We start from the raw sequence: 23,941 nt of genomic DNA, 5'->3' as shown, positions 1-23,941 counted from the left end.
GAAGGATTCAGGGAACAACATTAAACAAACTCATATACCATCTTCCAAAAGAATTATTTTGTAAAACTGATGCCTGGGGTATGGTAAATGATAATATAGTAAAAACCATATTTTTATTTCTGGGACATTAAAGTTCTAAATCTATTTATTCATGCTGCTTTGAAATACATTCCTTGATTAGGAATCATTGTCTGCCATAGGAGTGAGGAAGGACAACACTCAAAGTAATAAGAAGAGAAAAATATGGAAAAATATGGAAAAATTAACTCCTACTAGGTTTGATAACACATATACTAAAATTGAAATGATAAAATGATGAGCATTGTCCTTGCACAGAGATAACATGCAAACTTGTAAAGCATTCCATAATTTTGTTGCAAGAAGAATTAACAGGTATACTTTAAGCTAAGACAATCCCCACAAGTATAAAAATTATACAGAAAGAGAGCACAAATCCCCAAAACAACAATCTCTCTCAATGTCAATGGAATAAATGTGCCAATTCAGAGGCACAGAATAGGGAGATGAATTAGAAAACTGAACCCAAAATTCTGCTGCCTGCAAGAAACATGTCTGAACAATCAAAGCACCCATGGGCTAAAAGTAAAAGGCTGGGAAACAAGTTTTCAAGAAAATATCACCTCCGCAAAGCTGGAGTGGCCATACTAGTATCAGACCACATGGACTTCAGGCTAAAGGTTATCAGAGACAGTGAAGGTCATGTCTTAATGATCATGGGATATGTACATCAGAAAGAACTCACCCTCCTCAATGTATATGGTCCTAATGACAGACCAGCAAAATACTTTAAAACAACTTCTAATAGACTTATAGAAAAACATTGATAGCAACACAATACTAGTAGGAGATTTCAACACTTCTTTGTCACTTCTCGATAGATCAAACAAACTGAAGCTCTTCAAGGAAATATTTTATTTAAGGGAAGTAATGAACAACTGTTGGCTTAGAGAAGAAATCAAAGCGGAAATAAAAAGGTTCCAGAAACAAATGTGAATGAGGACACTAACTATCAGAACTTGTGGGACACAGCAAAAGCAGTGTTAAGAGGAAAGATTATAGCTCTGCCAGAATTCATCAGAAGAAAGAAAGGGCCTACATGAATAAATTAGAGCTCAAGATTTTGGAAAATAAGCAACAAAAGTAGTCCAAACTAGGCTGGAGGAAGGAAATAATAAAACTTGTACCAGCCATCAATGAGCTAGAATCCCAAAATACAATCCAGAAGACCAATAAGAACAAAAACTGGTTCTTTGAGAAAATAAATAAGATCAATAAACCATGAGAAGCCTGTCAAAGAAACAAAGAGAAAGAATTCTAATAAATCGAATCAGAAATGCAAAGGGGGGTATCCTAATAGAAAGTACAGAAATCCATAGGATCATCAGAGATTATTTTGAGAATCTTTGCAGCAGGAAATGAGAGAATCTTGAAAAAATTGATAAATTATTGGATTCCAATTACCTCCCAAGACTGAACCAAGAAGATTCGGAATACTTGAACCTATCACTACCAAGGAAATTGAAATGATGGTCAAAATTATACCCCAAACAGAATCCAGGGCCCAGATGGATTCAATAGTGAAATATTTCAATCCTTTAAAGAGGAACTGCTTCCAACATTTTTTTGATTTTCCAGGAAATTGAAGAAAGAGAAATACTCCCAAATAGTTTCTATGAGGCAAAGATCACCCTAATACTGAAATCGACAGAGACATCACAAAAAAAGAAAATTGCAGACCTATTTCCTTTGTGAATACAGATACAAAAATTTTCAATAAAATACCAGCAAAGAGAATCTAGAAAAAACTCAACAAAAGATCACACACTATGACCAAATAGGTTTAGCTTGGGGATGCAAGGATGGCTTAACATTCTCTAGTCAATCAACAGAATACACAATCTCAATAAGATAAAGATAAAGGTCATAAGATCATATCAATAGATGTAGATAAAGCATTTGATGAGATCCAGGACCCATTCATGATGAAAAACTCTCAACAAAATGGGAGTTGAAAGTACTTTCCTCAATATAGTCAAAGTAAATTACCACAAACCCACAGCAAGTATTATTCTCCACGGGGAAAAACCAAAGGCTTGGAGCAGAAATCAATGAAATAGAATTCCAGAATACAATCAGGCACAAAACAAGTTACCCCCTCTCAACACTCCTATTCTTCATAGTACTTGAAGTACTTGCCATATGATTTTGGTAAAAAAAAAAGATATCAAGGGCATCCATATCAAAAAGGAAGAAATCAAGCTTTTACTATTTGGAGATAACATGATACTATACTTAGAAAATCCCAAATAATCTCCAAAAAAGCTCCTGGGAACAATAGATTTGTTTAGTAAAGTAGCATATTACAAAATCAATATCTGGTACGCCATGGCTTTCCCATATATTAATAATGAAAGAGAAAAAAGAGATAGAGAAAAACAATCCCATTCACAATAATAACTCAGAAAATCGAGTATATTGGAATCAACTAAAAAGGTTAAGCAACTATACCAAAAAAAAAAAGAACCCCTACAAAACACTACTTCACGAAATAAGAGAGTATATGAGGAAATGGAATCACATCCCATGCTCATGGATTGAGAGGTTTAACACTGTGAAAATGGCAATACACCCAAAGCTCTATAAAGATTTAATGCACTTTCTATAAGGATACCCATAACATTTTTCAAATAAATAGATTAAACACTCTTGAAACTCATACACAACCATAAACTCCCATGAAGAGCTAAAGCAATCTTTGGTAAAAAGAAGAAGGGAACACTTTCCCCAACTTCAATCCCTACTACAAAGTTGTAGTCATCCAAATACCATGATATTCAGATAAAGACAGACCTCAGATCAATGGAATATAGTCAAATATCCTGACGCTGGCCCTCAGATTATTATTACCTAATCTTTCATAAATGCTCAAGAAATATGGAGTTGAGTTAGGAAGTCTCTTCAGCAACTGGTGCTGGGAAAAGTGGACAGCAGCATGCAAAAAAAATGAACTCAGACCTCTTTATAGTGCCAGGCACAAAGTCAGATCAAATGTATTAAAGACTTCACTATCATACCTGAATTCTTACGATATATGGAGAAAAATGTGGGAAGATCCCTTCATGACATTAAAGCTAAGGGAAACAAAAAAGCAAGCAAGCAAGCAAGCAAGAAAGAAAAAAATTAAAAATTAAAAAATAATGCTGTTTGCAATGCTAAGGATCAATCCCAGATCATCATTTTCTTGCGTTTTTGGGTCACACGTGGCGATGCACAGTGGTTACTCCTGGCTCTGCACTCAGGAATTACTCCTCACGGTGCTTGGGCGGACCATACAGGATGCTGGGAATCTAACCTGGGTATGCTGTGTGCAAGGCAAATGCCCTACCTGCTGTACTATCGCTCCAGCTCCCCCCCTCCCCATAATTCATCATCTTGAGGACCTCAGATTTTTACCTTCCATTTAGAAACTTCATCTTTACATTGACACAGTAAATTGAAACCACAGAACCATTGAATGGCATGTTATAATGGTAGCAGCCATGAGCAAACATTGATAACCCATAAGTTGGCATGAATGAATCTGTCTCAGAGGCTTCACTTCTGAGGATACCTGTCACTACCTCCTTTCTGTTACGTGTCCCAGGATCAGAATCTACATCAGGCCATCAGTAGAAATTGTCCACCCGAAAGCTAGCCTTCCACTGGGATCAGAATCCTTGATCCATGTAACTTGTAATTTTTCATTCATGATTTGTTGACCTTGTTTCAGGTGGAGGCATCCAGAGCATAAACTCAGCCTTTACGTTGATTCCACAGGAAATCCAAATACCTAAGAATGTTATCATTTCTGATGCCACTGTTACAGATTTTTTTGGAATCCCACGGTAAGATACGATCATTAATGTTATAATATTACTGTTCTCCATAGTTCGGATCTCCCCAAAGAACTCTCTACCCACCTCACTCCAAGTGCAGACTCTAGTTTACATGCTCTTGAAAGTACTTCTAATAGTTTCACTCAGGTTCTCCCCTAAAGTGCACAAGTTAAGTTCATACCACTCCAAGTTCTTATTCCTAAACTACCAGAGTGGGCTTGGTCCTCAAGCTTTTGTTCTCATAAGAAGAAATACCGTGCTTCCTTTCTCTATGACTCTCTTTGCTTGCTTTGTTAAATGACTGTTCTCGTTTGAACAAATATTCCATTCCACCCTACACCTGTTTCACAAGTTTCTGAGTGTTTTTCAGTAAAATTTATTTAGCTTCACTAAACTAAAAATTTTAAAACACCAGAGCATTGTTAAAACCAATATTTGCATCTTGTAAACCACAAATTTTGAAAATGAAAGGTGGTAAAGCAATGGAATACTACTCATTTGTATGAAGTGAAATCGTCTTATTATTTGTATATAAAATGGATAACATGAGGAAATTATGTTTAGTGACATAAACCAGGCAGAGAAAGATACGCATCCTACAAGTTCATGCATATGTGGCATATGGAGAAAACAAATTAAAAGAATAAAATGAGAAAGACAAACGTCTAAAACATTATTTATATTCTATGATTTATAATTCAATTAACAATGGTTTCTCATACACAAATTCCAACATGACACTCCTCATTCTCTCAAAGAATAAACCCTCCCTCTCCCCCAATCCCCCATAATCCCTCACTCTCAATCCCCTGACTCAATTGCGTGGATCAGTTCTCCCCTTACATTGCTCTTGAACCTTTGTTTCTACCTTGCTGTGTGTCTTTACATCCCACATATGAGAAAAATCTCTCTGTATCTGTTCATTTCCTTAGGGCTATCTTTACATGCATGATATCCTCTAGTTTCATCCAATGTTGAAAATTGCATAAGTTTGATCTTTTCAAAGCAATAAAAACAAACTTTAGAACGATGAGACTATTTAGTTACCAGGTCGAAAAGTATAATCAAAGTGAAAAAACTGAACAATGGTGAATGACAGAGTAGGCCTTTCAGTAGTGAGTGTAATATGATACATGCACGTTGATTCTGCATAATCCTAAAATTTATGAAATTCTATAATGTAATTCTATAAGATAATTTTACATAATCAAAAAAGTATTTAAATAATTTACATTTATCTATGATTTTGACGTATGTTTTGTGTCAAACTATCAGAAATAAAAATAATGTGAGATAGAGATATGGTGTATCACTATACTTTTGAACAAGAGAAGCGCTAAAGATTTCTGTATCTTGATGAACTCTCATATAAATTGACTCCAAAATCAAATTAATATACTCAAGGAAAAATAAAAGTCAACCAATTTAATCTTTTGCCTTCAGTCAGGTTCCCATCTGCTTGATCTCTCGCAGACAAAAAAAAATTTACTTTATTTTTTTTTAAATTTTTATTAGTGAAACACCATGATGTACAGTTGTACATTTACAAATTTTAGTGCTTGGGTTTCGATTATACAATGATCAAATACCCATTCCTCCGCCAGTGCCCATTTTTCACCACCATGGATTCCAGTATCACTCCCACACCAATACCCCCCATCCCACCCTGCCTCTGTGGCATGGCATTCCCTTTTGTTCTCTCTCTCCTTTCGGGTGTTGTGGTCTGCAAAAGAGGCATTGAGTGTCAATCATGTTCAGTACATAGTCAGAAATTTTATTTTCAAATGATTTCTTGGCAGAGGTTTGGCATTCTTTGCTAGAAACCAACTCCTTTTCTTCTGTTTTTTTTTCCTAGAAATATATACTTATACTAAGACTGATTAGTCATGGCACCAAATTGACAAATGTCCCTGTTTTTACTTCAGTTCTGTTTCCTCATTATCACAAATTATTAGCAGTGGATAGAAAATAACTAGCCCAAAATTCGTGGGGGTAAGGGAAATGTTTATGCTTACCATAGTTTGGAAAATCCCTGTCACTAGTATAGTGACAAGTGACATTCATCTAAATTTGTAAACACAATGATTAAGAAGAGGTAAACCATGACTGCCACTTCAAGGAAGAACGGGCCTTCAGCAAATATCTATGGTTTCAGAAGGATGGCTCTGGCTTGGATTGGGGGCAAACATGAGAGCTGTGAGCTACCGGCAGTTAACACATGCTCTTAGGCTATGTGGTGATACTGCTGAGAAATGTGGCGAGCCCTGATTAGGTAGGGTCATGGTGGAGAATGGAATGATGACGAGAAAACGGAGCAACAGGACAACATGATAGATTCCTTTGTATAAAAGTTTTCATCTCTAATGTATTAATATGTGTAAAAGAGAACCAACTTTTTATCATTTTCCTGGCAATATATTATCCATACATAGTGCTTCAGGAAAAAAACGCTTCCCTTGTTAGTTATTATAGCCTAAATATCTGTGAGGTCTTCGAACTCTTTCTATATATACAGTGCTGATGACTGAAACCAATCTCACTATTTAAGTATCTAAACTGCAATGTTCTCACCATTTAACTCACTAAACTCTGATGGCTCCAAATCTTCTAAGATCAGGTTTCATCTCTTCCATGATATTCAGGCTTCTCTTCCCAACTGTCAACTCTCCCTTTCTTTCTCCCTCTCTCTACCAACTATGATCTCCCTGCCAAAATTTGCCAAGACAAGCCTTCTTGAAATATAGACATAAGTCGACTTCTCCTTTTTTTTTAAATTTAGGCAATTTTGATTTTTAAAGTCATTTATATTGCAGATTTGTCATACAACATTCCAATTCTAATCACACCACCAGTGTCTGCATCCCTCCACCAACAAATTACCCATTTCTCCCTGCATTCCCACCGATTTCCTTGACAAACACATTTTGAATTTTTACTATTGTACTTTGGGTTCCGTACTTATAGTAGTGTTGGCATTGGTGGTTAAGACATACATCTCAACTTTTTCATGCTGGCCTTCCTGGATCAATGCCCACTGATACCATGTAGGGGAAATATATGAGAACAAATCATTAAGCTCCAAATTTTTCAAATAATCTTTAAACAATTCTGATCGAAAAGAAAATAGTGAGAACTGGAGGAGACAACCCCTTGTCAGCCTGCAAAGTCTTTTCATTTTTTCACATTACAAAAGAAGGAATCAGTGAAGGAGGTCTGTCATCATGCAAGTTAGGTGACCCTGCTGAGGTGTGGTCAACAGGGTGTTTTGTGCTCTTCTCTCCTTCCACCAGAAGTCCCAACCCTATGATTTTTGTCTCTTCAGTCCGAATAAAATGAAAAAGTTTTACCACACAGACATCCATGCAATGAGCCCAGCCAAGGTGATAAAAATAAATTTCAGCAAATTCATAGGTTAGTTAAGGTGGTAGAATCTAAATATCATGTTTTTGTATTGAATCTGCAGGAGACACATATTACAAACCTTTTTATGATTCAGTTTCAATCATAGGATATTTTAACACCTAACCTCCACTAGTATACAGTTCCATTGTTAATGTCCCCAGTTTCTCTCCCACCACTCCCTCTCCCAACCCCAAACCCCACCTGACAGCCTACTGTCTCTACACTATGGCAGGCACCTCTCTCTCTCTCTCTCTCTCTCTCTCTCTCTCTCTCTCTCTCTCTCTCTCTCTCTCTCTCTCTCTCTCTCTCTCTCCCACTCACACACACACACACATCCTTTGGGCATTATGGATTGTAATACAGAGAGGGAGAGGTTCTCACGTTTATTCCTTTACCTACTTTCAGGACTCAGTTCTCACCCAGAGTAATCACTTCCAACTATCATTGTCATAGCGGTCCCTTCTTTATTCCAAATGCTCGCCTTCAGCACTTGTGGCAAGCGTCCAACCATTGACCAATTATCATGGCCTGTGTTTCTGCTATCCTTGGGTATTAGTCTCACATTCTGGTTTTTTATACCAAAAAATGGGGTAGTCCAATCAGTATACCCTTTTCCTTCTGACTGATTTCATTGAGCATGATATTCTTCCCTGTACATCCATTTATAATCAAATTTCATGATGTCAGTTTCCTGCCAACTGCGTAGTATTCAATTGTCTAGGTATACCATAGTTTCTTCTGGCTATTGTGAATACTACTGCAGATGGTATTTCTGTTATAAATATCATGTTTAATGTAAATTACATAGGAAAATACTTCCCAGGTTCCAAACATACAGAATCCACTCACTAACAGAACTTTTTTTAATTTTTTAAAAAAATATGATTTATTATGATGCTTTCTAAAAAATGGAAGCTATTAACAAAAACTCAGGGAAAGCATATTCTATAAATGCCAAAAATAATAACCTTAAGAAAGGACAACAGGTACGTGTTCTTGCTCCTCAAAAATCCATGTGTTTCTTGATATATTGTCAATATCTTTCTATAGCCTTAAAATTCTTCAACTTCATTTCTAAATACTATTTAAAGTTATATTAATTTGATAGGTGTAATCAGCTTTATAGAATATTTATTTGATTCTTTCATATTTTACATAAACAACGTTTGAATTAACCATAGCACTGTAGCACTGTCCTCCCATTGTTCACTGATTCGCTCGAGCAGGCACCAGAAACGTCCCTATGGTGAGACTTGTTGTTACTGTTCTTGGCATGTCGAATACTTCACAGGTAGCTTGCCAGGCTTTGCCATGAGGGAGGGTTACTCTCAGTAGCTTTCCGGGCTCTCTGAGATTAGGAGAGCAATCGAACCCAGGTTGGCCACGTGTAAGGCAAACGTCTTACCCACTGTGCTATGACTCCAGCCCATATATATATTTATACATATATATGTGTATTTACACACACATACATATCTATATATTCCTCTTACACGGCTCTTAAGCTCCAACTCATATTTCTTCCTCCTCCAATTATTTACTACTTCTCTCCCCATACTTGGGGCTTAACTAATTTTCCGAGTCCCCCCAGATGCATTTCTGAGGCCATGATAAAGGAATGCATAACACATACATGCAAGGAAGGCACAAAGCATACGTAGATAAATTTCATATGGACATATAATTGTGATGACAAGTTTACAAACTGTATTCGCTTCAAGTACAGAGTCCCTGATCTCTGGAACTGTGTATTCATACTCCATGCACTGTCAAATATCCAGCTACTGTCCACAACTAACTAACAACACTTCCCTACCCATTTCAGTCATTTACTTCCCCTCCTATAAGGTCGATTTTGATGTCAGAGTGTAAAGGTTTGATTTTGCTTTTGTTTAATAGTCCATTTAATTTTTTTCTTATATTCCAGAAACAAATCAAATATTTTTTTTATAAAAGTAAAGGACAGGAGGTGATATCAGGCAACAAATGAAATAGTTGATGTGGTTGAGAATCAGCAAGAGTCTTCCAGGTCAGTGTGAGGAAAGGAACATCCAGTTGTCCTTCCCAGCATATTTCCAAGGGGCTGTCCTGGAGCAGGGTACATGGTGGGAAGAACCGCAGGACAGTAGTAGTGTCTTGAACATATAGGGGCCTATGTTCTTCTTTGGAAATGTAATGGTATTGACCTCCATTGCAAACCACAACACCCTAAAACAAAGAAAAAGCAAAAGTGAATGCCCTGAGTTGGGTCAAAGTGGGGGAGATGGGGGGTGGGAGGGTCACTGGGTTCCTTGGTGGTGGAGAATGGGCACTGGTAGAGAGATGGGTACTTGATTCTTGTAAAACTGAAACCCAAGTACAAAGGTATGTAAGTCTACAACTGCACCTCATGGTGTTTCACTAATAAAAATAAATAAACAAAAACTAAAAAATTAAAAGTGCTATCAGCTGGTATAAGAAAAAAATGTAATGGTGTTGACTAGATTAAATCAAGATCATTTTTAGCTATAGGATGCTATGATTCAGGTTGATTCACTGATTGATACTTTGAAATGTCCCAGTTCATCCTCATTCAGAGAAGTCATTTATTTCTTCGAGTATTGATTTGTACAGGGAATTCCTCACAAAATTCTTTATATAATGTCTATTGAGGGACTCAAGGATAATGTTCTTATTACCATTTTCAAAGAATACAAAAATACTCTTTTAATAATATTTTCTTGGTTCTCTATCTAAAAGCTAAATGACAACAATTAAGTTTAACTCAACATTTTCTAAAGCTCATCACATTAGTACTTGAAAAGAAATTTTAAAAGACTCTGGGAGAGGGGAGGAGGAAAAGTCCTGGATCTATAAGGATTAGTACAAGTCTTTGGGTGTGTGGGGCATGGGAGTGTGTAGAAAAGTTGAGATCACACTCAACTATGTGATCTAATCTCTATATATCTATTCTCTAAATTAGATACCAGCGATATATTCACACAGGTGTATTCATATGACTATCATGTACACTAAGGAAATCCAGGGAAATAATTCTTAGCACTGACATTCTTGGAAATTTAAGTAGTAATCAGGTTTTTATGGTTATGTTGCTATGATTTCATAGGCAGTGTTTGTTTCCTTAACCAACCTGGAATGCCTTTAAAAGACCAAATATAGGAACATTCTTTCATTTTTAATTTAATATAGAAAATGCTGAATTTACAGGTTAAATTGACATGAATATTTTTTTCAATAGTCTATTTGGGACACTGTGCTTTATTTGTTTTATTAGGAACTAAATGTGGTACCCTATAATCTCTAATTCCATCCCTAGTCCTCTCTTCTCTACTTGTACCAATCAAGACAAAGTTCACTTTAGACCTAGTTTTCAGTAATCTCAACTAAACATTAAAGTAAAAAAAAAGTCTGATCAAATAATTCTGTTATCCATCAGTTGTTTAAGATGCTTACGCAAATGAACAGAATATTGAGAAAGAAATGAACACTCCAAATTGTGTTTTAAGAAGGCAAAGAATGCATGTTGTAATTGACCATATAAAAGAAAGAAAATTAAAGTAAATTCCTTGGTAAGTTCTGGTATTCTTGGAACCATGTTTCCCATGGAGTAGTCAGTTAGCTAAGTCTTCCTTAACTTGGATTTTCCTTGTTCACATCCCTGATATTACTCTTCTCCTCCTCAGATCCCATTCCCAGTAAATCATGTTCCCACCAGATCTTGTTGTTTCAAGCTTTGTTTTCGCCAAATTTCAAGTCCTTCCTTTTGCACTTATTGTCTCTTTTCCCATCATTTCAGACTTTTCTCCCAGCATTTTTTCCTCAGTTAATACAACTTTCTTTCAAGGGAGTTGAAGCTTGTTAGTTTTGAGAGTTGATTGGGATCATTTTCCTCGAGCCATACATTAATGGTAGCAAAACACTTTTCACGTTTTTCTTTTCCCAGCCAGTCAACTACCCTTTCCTGGGAAAATCTATTGACTGGTTAGTGTCAGGTCAGTCAGAACAGCGTTCATTTCCCCCCATTTTCAACAAAGTAGTTACTGGTACCAAACAGAGTTGGTTAAAAATATGTTCCTGTTAACATATATTTGCATTTCGGATCCATGTGAACACCTTCCACCTGGATTTTTTTGAAGGTGGTCATCCAGTTTGCTTTTCTGGTGGCATTCTGTTTCTCACTATTCCTCTCCACAGCTAAGTGATGTGAAAGTAACATATATAGTAAATGGAATGATTCAAAGCTCCAGAACGAATGTCAGCCCTTTCAGCTCTCTCGGTCTTATATGTAACTTGTTCTTTGGAACCTATCTTATTTTCGTATTTTTGTTTTGAATCTTATTTACAAATAATATTTTAACTCATTTGAAAAACATCCACCAACTATCCCATGATGATCACCAGCTGTCCAGTTCTCTACCCGTCCCGGTTTCCTTCCTATTCATTCATCACCCCATTGAGTCTCCTAGGGCCATCTCTTTCCACCACCACCTTCCACTCTGAAGGAGAACCGGTACCTACTGCTTTGGAAGTGGTGACCTAGTGCGCATGTTTTAGTCCGGTACCTCCGGCAACGCAGCCCCAAAGCCATTTATAACGTTGGTTCTTGTGTGAGCTGCAGTTAACAGCGATGTTTAGAGCAGGCTACAGGAACCAGGGACCATGGAAGACCAAGGACCAGCCCCTCAAGCTAATATAATTTGAGCTCCCCCCACCAGAAATTTCCTGATAACTGACTTCGCTACCTTGGTGAGTTTACAAATCCAAAGACTTACAGAGGCAATGGACCGCATTGTGAAAACACGCTAGTGAAGTGTCACCGTAACAGCAACTCTGAATATTGCTGGGAATAAGTGAAATGTTGCAGCTAGGGGTACTGAACAGAGGGCCCGAGGACATGGGGACTTATCCTTGCATCTCCCAGGAGCTGATCTTCTGGCTTCATGCTTCAATTGTTCTCTTGGTTTTGTCCCTGTTAAGAGTCATCCTTGAATGTCTCTGAGGGCGTTGATCACTCATCTTGTAGGTTTATTCCCCAGTGTATGCGTTCGGATCCCCCAGGCATCATTTATGGATAGACCACAAAAAACTTTTAGTGATGTGTCTCAAATTTGGTTATTTTTGAAAAGTGGCCATGAGGCGTAAACACAGCCTCCATGGAAGAATTTTTACTTTTCTTCTGGTCATCTTAGACTCATCTGCCTTCCTCAGCCTATTCCAATATTATTCTTTTAACCAAAAACTGCAGACCGTGCCATTTCTCCCAATTTCTTGTGGAGGAAACCAGGTATGGGGCATACTTGATTGTGCTCTGGTCTTACTCCTGACTCTGTGCTCATGTTTCAGATCTGGTGGGTCTCTGGGGACCATAAAAGACTGCAAGAAATGAACTGAGTCCATCTTGGTTGCAGAGCAAATGCCCTGTAGGCTATACTCTTCCTCTGACCCTACCACACTCTTCATCAGGCCCATGCAATTTCCCATCTGATGGATTTTATAACCCTGGACCAAGTTTGTATTTCGTAGAGTCTTGTCTATTCACCCTTTTTCCTATCTCTAACTTCCCATTCTTTCCCATCCCATCCTTCAACACCCAGCCACTCCCAAAAAGAACCACAGTTGACAGCATCTCAAAATTCATAACTTTTATTAACAACCAATTAACTATGATGCTTCTCTTTAATTTGAAAAAATATATTAGAATAAATAAAAGGTGTATGGCATGTCAGTGTTTGCCTAGGAAAACCATCTGGTACCTCGAGTGCAACCTACCATTCCAGCTACTCCCATTACGTAGCCATAGTAGAAAGAGATGTCCATCTCTTTTTCCCTCTCAATAAAGTTTTGCACTTTTACAAAAAGAGGTGTGTTTGGCAGCGTTCTCAATCTCCTGCTGAGCCTTCCTTTTCATAGTCTCACGCTCTGGTCTCTGCTCATTGGTGTTGGGCTTTGACATGACTGGCTCCGGAACATTGGACTTTCTCCATGGAATCAGTTGGAAACGGAGGTCTTGGAGGAGAAACTGACTCTGACGTTTGGTTGGCGACTGCCGCTTGTCCACAAAGGGAGGAGGAGGTTCCAGTTGGAGGGAAGTGCCAGCTGCTGTTGTAGGGAGGAGGTCTAGTAGCTGGGGGGTGACGAATAGGCCGGCTAGTAGGGTTCTGCAAACCTGGTCGAAATGGGTTGGTTGAAATGGACTGAGCAAGTTTGGGAGAATCGACAAAAATGGAGTGGTTGACCAGGAAGAATTGGCAGCAGTTGGCTGAGCTGCATTGGTAGAGCCAGGCTTGGCATGGTAAGCTGCAGCAGGACGATGTGAGACCACAGATTGTCGTCTCTGAGGAACAGGTCGAACTTGGGGACTCCCCATGTTAAGAAAAGACAAAGGTACCAATTTGACCTTCCCAGGAGGTGGCTGCTCAGACTGGGATGGACATGAGCTTTTTTCAGCACTGCTACTTGGTTTGTGTGCTTTGACCTGAGTTTTCTCAAGGCCTTTTCCATCCCCTGTAGCACGTAGCCATGGCTTGACAGCTGAGGATGGCTTGACATCTTTAGGCTTCTTTGAGCTACTCAGGACCTAGGGTGAAGAGATTCCAGGTTTTGGATCACTCTTCTTCCCCAGAGCATGAAACACTTGGAAAGAATCCAGCATGTGTATGCCTAGGTAGTGGCGGGGCTTTTTAACGGTCTCTTGGAAAAACTCAGATTGACTTTTCTTGCATTTCATCTTGACAATGATTGGCTTTTCTTCTGTCTTGACCTTCTTCCCTGGCTGCTTACACTCGTTACCTTTCTTAGAGTTTTCTCTGGTGTTTTTTGTCTTCTGCTGCCCATGCCTCTTTTTCTTGCTGATCCTGCTGGAGGCAGCTTTGTGAAGTTTGCTGTTAGTTTTGGCCGTGGTCACAGGACACCTATCACTGACTGCAGCATTACGAACAATCCCCGCTCCCCCTAGCAAGCATTCTCGGACGTTTGGCTGGATTTTGGCCTTGGGTTCTCCGTAAAGAGTTTCAGAAGCCTCCTTTTTGTTCTTCCATTCTGCATCGGAGGTCCCCTTGGTGCCACTTGAATTTTCTTGCACCTGCTTCAGAGTGATGGTGTCAGTGGTGTTCATTACCTGCAGATCTTTGCATTGATCTAAGTCTACTGGGATCTGGTAGGTCTCCAGAGGTTTTGAAAGACCAGTTTTCATCTGATCAAAATTCTTAACTTTTTGTTCCTGAGTTGGAGTTGGGTTCAGCGCCAGGTTACTTTGGGCTGGAGATATTATGGGAACTTTCCCGAAGCTCAGGTGGTGGATTACTCTCAGGTCTTTGAATCCTGCTACTGCAAGATGTGGGCAATTCAGAAACTTCTGTCAGACCAAATGTCTTCCCTGAAGGTTGCGATTCCTGGAAAGTCTCCATCCCCAGGAAATTCATCACTAAAAAGGAACCAAGGAAGAAATCAGTGCCTGCAAAATGAGATATTCGGTCCTCAAAACTAGTGGTGCAACAACTGTGCACCTACCAGCAATAGGCAATGGATTATTACTGGGTATTCTTCGGATAATGGACAAGTCCTGTGCTCAAAGATTGGAGGTAAATGTTGTAGTTCTTACTGTTTGTCATGTGTTGCTCTTGTTTTTTGGTTTTCTTTGTATTTGAAAGAATTTCTGTGTAAACTAACTTGAAAAATAAGAGACTTGGGAAGAGCAATATTACATTTGTTAAGGCAATGGCCCTGCGCACATCTGACCTCAATTTGATCTTTAGTATCACTTATTATCTCCTAAGCATCTTCAGCAGTGTTCCCCAGCACAGATCCAGGAGTAATCCCTGAGCACTTCGGTCTATGACACAGATTCAATGTCCTCCAAACAAAAGGTTTTTTTAAAAAGTAATTATAGATCTTCAAACTAATAAGTGGCATATAGAGCTTAGCTTTGTAATGTTTTGTACTGTTAATTTATTCACTTTCATGGAAAAATAAAAGGGTGTTAATATGATAGAATAAGAGTATGAATGAAGCACTACTTCATTATGATATTTGTGCTGAAGTACATATTCTAGGTTTCATGATTTGAGTCAGAATCTCTGAACCACAAGTGTATTCAGAACCTTGCTGTTCATTTTTGGAAGGGAAAGTTAAAGTGGTACCATTACAATTAGAGTTCTGAAACTTCTTAAGAAAATAACAAAATACTAGTTTAAGACATGTATTTTACTTTTAGTGTGGTAATTCTGGAGGACTGCTGAAATAGAAAAGTGAAAAATGTGGCATTCCCTGCCACAGAGGCTGAGTGGGATTGGGTGTATGGGTGGTGGGAGAAATACTGGGAACCGTGGTGCTGGAGAATGGGCACTGGTGGAGGGATAAGTACTCCATCATTGTATAAATGAAATCGAATCACAACAATTTGTAAGTCTACAAATGTCCCTCATGACGTTTAACTAATAAAAATTAAAAAAATGAAATAATCAGGGAAAAAATGTGCTATTTTTTTCTCTGCTCCTGACGTTTCATTATAAGAGACTTAGGGCTGGAGCGATAGCACAGCGGGTAGGGCGTTCGCCTTACAAGCGGCCAACATGGCCGACCCAAGTTCAATTCCTCTGCCCCTCTCAGAGAGCCCAGCAAGCTACCGAGAGTATTTGATATGCCGGACACAGTAACAATAAAGTCTCCCATGGAGACGTTACTGGGCCCTCTCGAGCAAATCGACGATCAACGGGAGGGAAAAAAAAATAGATGTCCATTATACTATCATAACTTCCAATCTCCATTAGGAGGTCTTATACTGAGTGTGAAAATAACATGCTGTAAAATGAGTGAGGGGAGAAAACATGAACTGAGTTTTTTTTAATTTAAAAATCTCAGTGTATATGAATACTACCTGTCTACGAACAGTTTTCCTCTTTTTTGACACCAATTTTTTAATTTTCTTTCCCTTCTCTCCGTTTTACTCACCTTGATAACTCGATTCTGTGATGGGTTGAGCAGACAGAGAGAAGTTGATTCCAGACTGGGAGGCTGGTATTTGGTTATTTGGGGTCTGGACCTCCTTGAGAACCTTAACCATTTCTCGCGATGAGTTGCTGTAAGCTTGGGGGGCAGAGCCATTTAGCCCAGTGTATAACATCGAGTCATAGGACTGAAGGCCGGAAAGGAGAGTTCCCAGAGTGCCTTGATGATAGTAATACACCTGGCTTCGTTCCTGGTAGGGAAGTGACAGGCTTTGACTCTGATATGGAACCTGAGATGGTCTTCTCTCAACAAGACTGGCAGAAAGTGATGGGTACACAGACACCGTGTTGTTGGTAACTAGTGTTTTCTCATAGCGAACTGCCATAGACATGGAAGAGACAGCGGTGTCTTGGTCAAGAATAGTCATAAAAAAGTCTCCCATGGAAGACATCACTTCAGCACTTCCTGCAATATCTCATTCGAAAACACTTGTGTAGGAAGCAGCTGAGGTAGATATATGACTCTGGTGAAACACTCCAGATAGCATTGTTGTGCTGAAATGTTGTAAATATAGGCACTACCCATCAGTGGTTATAAAGATGTGCCAGAGGCTGAGGGCAGGAGTCAAAGCCAGAACTACCAGCTGGAGCAGATTCTCTGGAGTAGTTTCAGAAACTTCCTGTTAGGGAAGCTGCATCGTTCACCACGGGAAGGGAAAGCTGCAGAGTATGTGCAGTTCCCAATACAGATGGATTTTGAAAATTTTCTGTAAGGAAAAGGAGGGTGATGAAAAAAATCTGTGAGACTAATAATCTCCTTCAACGCTGAGAGGAACAATATGAACTTAAAATTTAAGCCATCGAGATGCTTCTAGTACCAACAGTCAATTGAGTTGCCAAAATTCCAACAATTTGGGGTGATTCAAAGCCTGGAACTTTTTGGCACTTAGTGCATTTGGTATCGTGCTCCCAAAGTGAACACAGAACTGTAGAAGAGCCAGGTGATGGTGTCTGTACCTGGATTTCTTGCTTACAGATAATTCTCCTTACCCTAGAAATGCCTGTAGCTTGCCTCCTATTGAGTCCTATGCTATTTCGTAGAATGGAAGCTTTTTCAAACTAGGAAGTCTAAGAGAAAGGGAAACATTCAATGGACAAGAAGAAACCTGAGGCCCAGAGATGGCAAAGAGATTTCCTATATTCCAATAATTTTTATTGGGCGGGGCTTGGGGTGGTGTAGAGTTTGGACCAACAACTGACAGTGATCTTGGGTTCTTCCTGGCTCTACACTCTGGAGTGACCCCTTAGAACATTCGGGAGAGTGTATACTGTGACAGAGATTCAACTGGATTGGCTGTGTACAAGGCATGTCCCTTATCCCCTCCAGTACTATCTCTATCTGTCCCTTAAGAATTTCCAGGTTACACAAACAAAAGCATGTGTTTTTTTGGCCAGGATCCTGCATGATCACTACAAGGCCAGAAACAAGAAGGAAGATACCTTACATTAATTTAGGCATTTTGGGTTCTTTACAACTATTACCATTGTAATCATCAGGTTTCCATTTGACTTGTGAGTTGAGTACCTGTTACTTATGGTTCACATACGACTTAATCTTGTGGATGCATTGAAGTTTACCCTCATTTTTGATCCACTTCAAAAAGGACTACTGGATCTTTTTCCAAGAAATGTTTTTGGAAGGAAAACTTTATTTACATTCGGTGTCTTAAGTTGTTTATCTACAATGTAGTTACTCATAATTCTAAGAAAAACAATCCATATTTTTCTATTTGATGTGATTTTCATAGGAGGAAGTGTAAAGAAAACATCATGAAAAATATGTATCACAGAACTGAAAAAGAACAATACAGATATTAATGAAATCTGGGCTCTGTAGCAAGCAGCATAGTACAGTAAGTTATGGAGAGCAGATGCAAGAGTAGGCCTTCAATAACAGTGGATGTGAGCCCAAGCAAAACCAAATAAAACAGTCCAATAAGTTTATTAATAAATTGTTCCACATATACAATATGAAGACATTATTCTATTTAGAAAAAAACTGCTAGCCAAAAAATGGAATAGAATGAGATTTTTGAGTGCACACTTTACCACTACATTAAAGAGAAAGGATTTACCAGTAACTACATAACAAAAAGAAAATAGAAGTAAACGTGATTGTATTTCATAGACAAGAAATGTTTTAAATGAGTAAAATACAGAAAGAAATTTCGAAAGTACAAAAAATTATTCTCATCAGTACCTTTGAATATTAACCAGCAAACAACACGTGTTAAACATAGCAGAGGATTTCACTTGATCACACAAGAAACAGAAAAGACCATTAAAAAGTGATCATAAAATATTGCAAACTTACTTTCAACCCCTACATTAGAATTATATTTATCAACCTGGAAAACATTCTTCTCAATGTTTAATAAATGAGCACCAAAATCCAATAAAATATCTTTTATGTAGGAAAAATCATAATTCACAAATATGACGAAAATGTGTAATTAGACCTGTGAGACTTGATTTTTCTATTTCCTCTTAGGATTTAAAACAGAAGTTGACTATTATCTAAATACTCTCATGTTAGGAAGAAAAAATCACATGAAATAATATTTGTAAAGATGACAAGCAGCTTTAACCTGGAACCTCCTTACCACACAAATGAATCAAATCTCTTGATTCAAGTTAGAATATACCATTTTTTTATTTAACAGGCAGCGCTACATGTACTTAAAAACCAGAACGTAATAAAAACATGAAGATTCTGTGTCTTCCACCGCCCTAGATCAGCACTATTAGCTATTTATGGGGAGCATCATTTCTGAAGTGTGTTTATACTCAAATTGTCAAGTACCAAGTACTATGTTCTAAGAGATAATAAGGAAAAAAGCCAGCTAGGTTGGCTTTCTGATAAACTGCTTTTCCTACTGGTACCTTTCTTTTTTTATTTTAAATCTTTGGTTCTCTTCAACATTCTGTACAAACGTTTTCCCCTTCCTTGTTAATCGACGTCCCTATGCTTGCTTGCTTGCTTGCTTGCTTTCTTTCTTTCTTTCTTTCTTTCTTTCTTTCTTTCTTTCTTTCTTTCTTCTGTCTTTCTTTCTTTCTTTCTTTCTTTCGTTCTTTCTTTCCTATTTATTTCTCCCTCATATCGTCTAGTTTTCGATTGGTGAATGTTTGATGAAAGTGATCCTAAACTTTCTTAACTTTGAGTGCTTGCCTCCCTACCCTCAGTACTCCACACCTTACTCATGCCCCATATTTTTTTATTACCTGGCTAAAATCAAATCTCAAGATCAATGATTATTACTTTGTAATATCACTATATTTAAAATACTGAAGTATAAATACAAGTGGAGAGACCATTACAGATAAAACATGCTAGTATATATTAACAGTTTTCTACAGCATCTATATTTTCTGTTTCTGTAAAAATACTGTCTCTGATTTACTTATTTTCAATGGAAATCATGAAAAATTCACTATTAAAAGGAAAAAGAAACACAGAGAATCAACACTCATATATATATATATATATATATATATATATATTTAAGTATGTGTGTGTATTTGAGCTCCTAAGTATGTCTAAAATATAATGTAATCAATGAGGAAAAACACTTTGTATGTGAGAGAAAGTAAGCCAATGTCTAAAATCACACAGCAAATGTCAAAGTCAAGCTCAAATGAGGCTTATAAAATTCTACTTGAATACTTTCTTTCATTACTCCGTGCTGTTTTTACTTGACTGCTAAGTTTATGGATGATAAATCTAATGAAAAGCTTTGAAAAGTATTATTCCTTACCTGACATGGTCAGAGAAGAGGAAATACCGATGAAAGGTAGACGAGAAGAGGAGATGGTACGAGAGTACGTCTGAACACTAAAGCGGCTTAAGACCACAAGTGTTCGGTACAAATGAGTGCTCACACGTGATTGGTCATTGGTCACTCGTCACTTGCCATGATGGTTCAAATTTGTTTACAAACTACTACATGGGACCCCCAAGATTCTACCAGTTGGAGGTTGTTTTGGTGGGAGAATGATGTCATAAAGTAGGCAGTTGAAAGGTAGAGGCTAGCCAATCAGGAGGTCAGAATCCCAAGAAGACCACCGGATTGGATAGAGAGCATGGTAGAGTGAAGCAGGCTAGGGAGATGGAATCCTACAAGACGGTTATAACAGTTTCACCTTCGTCAGACTCTTGTGTTAGAAAAATATTCTCATTATACTCAAGAGCTTACATATTTCATTAACAAATCAAAACAATCACTAAATAATCGTTTATATTACACTGTTAAAGAAACCACATTTGGTATTACTAGTATATTTTAGATAACGTTTACAGCACAGCAGGTAGGGCATTTGCCTTGGAGGAGGCCAACCCTGATTCTGATTCCTCTGCCTGGCAAACTACCCAGTGTATCTCATCCACATAGCAAAAGCCTGGCAAGCTCCCCATGACCTATTCAATAGGCCAAAACCAGTGACAACAAGTCTCACAATTTGGTGTAAGATGTTACTGGTTCCTGCTCGAGCAAATGGATGAACCGCGGGAGGACAGTGCTACAGTGCTATGATTGAAAAAAATTGTGGTTTCTTTCAATATGACAACACTTACTAGGATGAGAAGTTGTAGATGAATCCAGATGTGTTAAAATAAATAAAATGAGAAGAAATAGTAAATGCACAGGTAACTTATTTGTACAAAACTAACAGTTGTTCTCAGTGTAAATCTGTAGAAGATAAAGAAAAACATATGCTCATTTGTCCAAAATTTTACAATCTGAAAGAAAAGGACAAAAACCAAATTAAGTGATCAAAAAACAAGCAACACCAACAAATAGGGTCAATTAATATGATAGGCCAAGGATGAAAGGTTTTAAAAAATTAGTGCTGTGAAATAAATCAGTATTTTGCTATTAAACTTGAATAGAAAAAATAAGCATCAAACATGATCATATAATCTCTAATCTCTATTGAAAGAAGTGTAAATGACTAGTAAACACAAGAGCAATTTTCTTTTTTTTTTGAATTTTTGTTTTGTTTTGTTTAGTTTTATTAGTGAAACACCATGAGGTACAGTTTTAGACTTACAAGTTGTTGCACTTGAGTTTGAGTTATACAGTGATCGAGTACCCATTCCACCACCAGTGACCAATCTCCACTCCCACCAATCCAATTATCCCTCCTACTCCCCATCCCCCATTTCACCTGCCTCTTTGGTAGGGCACTACCTTTTGTTCTATCTCTCCTTTTGGGTGCTATGGTCTGCAGAAGGGACATTGGGTGGCAATCCTGTTCGGTCCTTAGACTACTTTCAGCAGGCATCTCCCATCCTGGGCAGATCTTCCCAGCACCCTTTATTGGGTGCTCCCTTCTCTATCTGCGCTGCCTTTACCCCTAGACAGTGCAGCTGGCCTCTAAGCCATGGAGTGAACAACCTGGTATTTATCACAGCTGTTCTTGTGTGTTAGTTTCTATTTTGTTCCTTTATGTTACCCAGATGAATGCAAACTTTCTATGTCTGTCCCTCTCTTTCTGACTCATTTCCCAGAGCATAATATTTTCCATGTAGTGCCACACAAGAGCAATTTTCAAGCTCACTAGTAGACAAAGAGCACAAATTAAAATGAGAAATTAAAATTTCCCCCAAATTACAAATAATGAAAAATCAGGTGCTATCTTTCCCTAGCAAAGATGCTAGAAAATAGATCTTTTCAAGTTATTTTATTGAGTATTAAATCTGTATAATATTTAGGCAATATATAGCTTAAAGCAGTTTTATGTTCATTAAGTCACTGTCACTGTCACTGTCCTCCCGTTGTTCATCGAATTTCTGGAGCGAGTCCAGTTAGGTATCGAGTGTGAGACTTTGTTGTAAGTTAGGTTTTGTGTGTATATATGGAAATTCAGGGATCAAACCCCAAACCTCAGAAATGTGAGGCAAATATTTTACCACCGAGGCATATTTCCAACCACAGTTAATGATTTTGCTTTTGCTTCTATAGTGCGAAGAATAGAAACCAAAATTTCATACATGCAAGCCAAGTTCTTTTGTCCTGAGCTACATATCGGGTCATAAGTAAGTTAGCTTTTAAGAATTGATATTAAGGAAACAATTAGAAAAGTAGACAAATAGATATAAATGTTCACATCAATGTCATCTTAGCTGGAAAACATTACAATTATAAAATCTCAATAAACATTTTATAGTAACATAAATTGTTTATTTAAAAATCATACTTGTATATAGACTAATATAAATGCATAATTGAAAGACTCCAAAGAAATGTATGTCCATTTTAATTGTATGTTTATTGTGGTTCTATTTTCTTCTTTTTTTTTCCCTTTATTTTATTTTATTTTATTTTTTTTACAGTTGTAAATTTATAATTTTTTGTGCTTTGGTTTCAATTATACAATGATCAGATACCCATCCCTCCACCAGTGCCCATTTTCCGCAAAACTGGTGGTGCAACAACAGTGCACCTACCCGCAATAGGCAAGGCATTGTTACTGGCTATTCTAAGGAAAATGGACAAGGCCCTGTGCTCGAAGATTGGAGGTAAATGTTGTAGTTCTTACTGTTTGTCATGTGGTGCTCTTGATTTTTGGTTTTCTTTGTATTTGAGAGAGTTTCTGTGTAAATTTAATTGAAAAATAAGAGACTTGGGACAGAGGGATAGTACATTTGGTAAGGCAATGGCCCTGTGCACAGCTGACCTCAGTTTGATCTTTCGTATCACCTATGATCTCTTAAGCATCTTCAGCAGTGATCCCCAGCACAGATCCAGGAGTAATCCCTGAGCACTTCGGTCTATGACACAGATTCAACGTCCTCCAAACAAAATGTTTTTTTAAAAAAAATTATAGATTTTCAAACTAATAAATGCCATACAGAGCGTAGCATTGTAATGTATTGTACTCTCAATTTATTCACTTTCATGGAAAAATAAAAGGACGTTAATATCATAGAATAAGAGTATGAATGAAGCACTACTTCAGCGTGATATTTGTGCTGAAGTACAGATTCTAGGTTTCATGATTTGAGTCAGAATCTCTGAACCACAAGTGTATTCAGAACCTTGCTGTTCTTAATGGAAGGGAAAGTTAAAGTGGTACCATTACAATAAGAGTTCTGAAACTTCTTAAGAAAATAACAAAATAGTAGTTTAAGACATGTATTTTACTTTTAGTGTGGTAATTCTGGAGGACTGCTGAACTAGAACAGTGAAAAATTTGGCATTCCCTGCCACAGAGGCAGAGTGGGATGGGGGTTATGGTGGTGGGAGGAATACTGGGAACCGTGGTCCTGTAGAATGGGCAGTGGTGGAGGGATAGGTACTCCATCATTGTATAAATGAAACCAAGCACAATAATTTTAAGTCTACAACTGTCCCTCATGATGTTTAACTAATAAAAATTTAAAAATAAATGAAATAACTAGGGAAAAATGTGGCATTCTTTTGTGTGCTCCTGAAGTTTCATTATATATAACCTAGATGTCCATTTACTATCATACCTTCCAATCTCCATTAGGAGCTCTTATGTTGAGTGTGAAAATAACATGCTGTAAAATGAGTGAGGGGAGTAAACATAAACTGAGTTTAGTTATGTTCTTTTTATAAACTTAAAAATCTCAGTGTATATGAATACCACCTGTCTACGGACAGTTTTCCTCTTTTT

General features: G+C 37.8%; 1 pseudogene; it reads left to right on the top strand.

Annotated features, from left to right (window-relative positions):
- The first annotated feature begins 276 nt into the window (after positions 1–276).
- Positions 277–373, top strand: LOC130023041 (uncharacterized; annotated as a pseudogene).
- The last annotated feature ends 23,568 nt before the right edge of the window (positions 374–23,941 follow it).

This window comes from Sorex fumeus, unplaced genomic scaffold, assembly GCF_029834395.1.
Source record: "Sorex fumeus unplaced genomic scaffold, SorFum_2.1 ptg000021l, whole genome shotgun sequence".
NCBI lineage: Eukaryota > Metazoa > Chordata > Mammalia > Eulipotyphla > Soricidae > Sorex > Sorex fumeus.
This window is presented reverse-complemented; position numbering and strand designations above follow the sequence as displayed.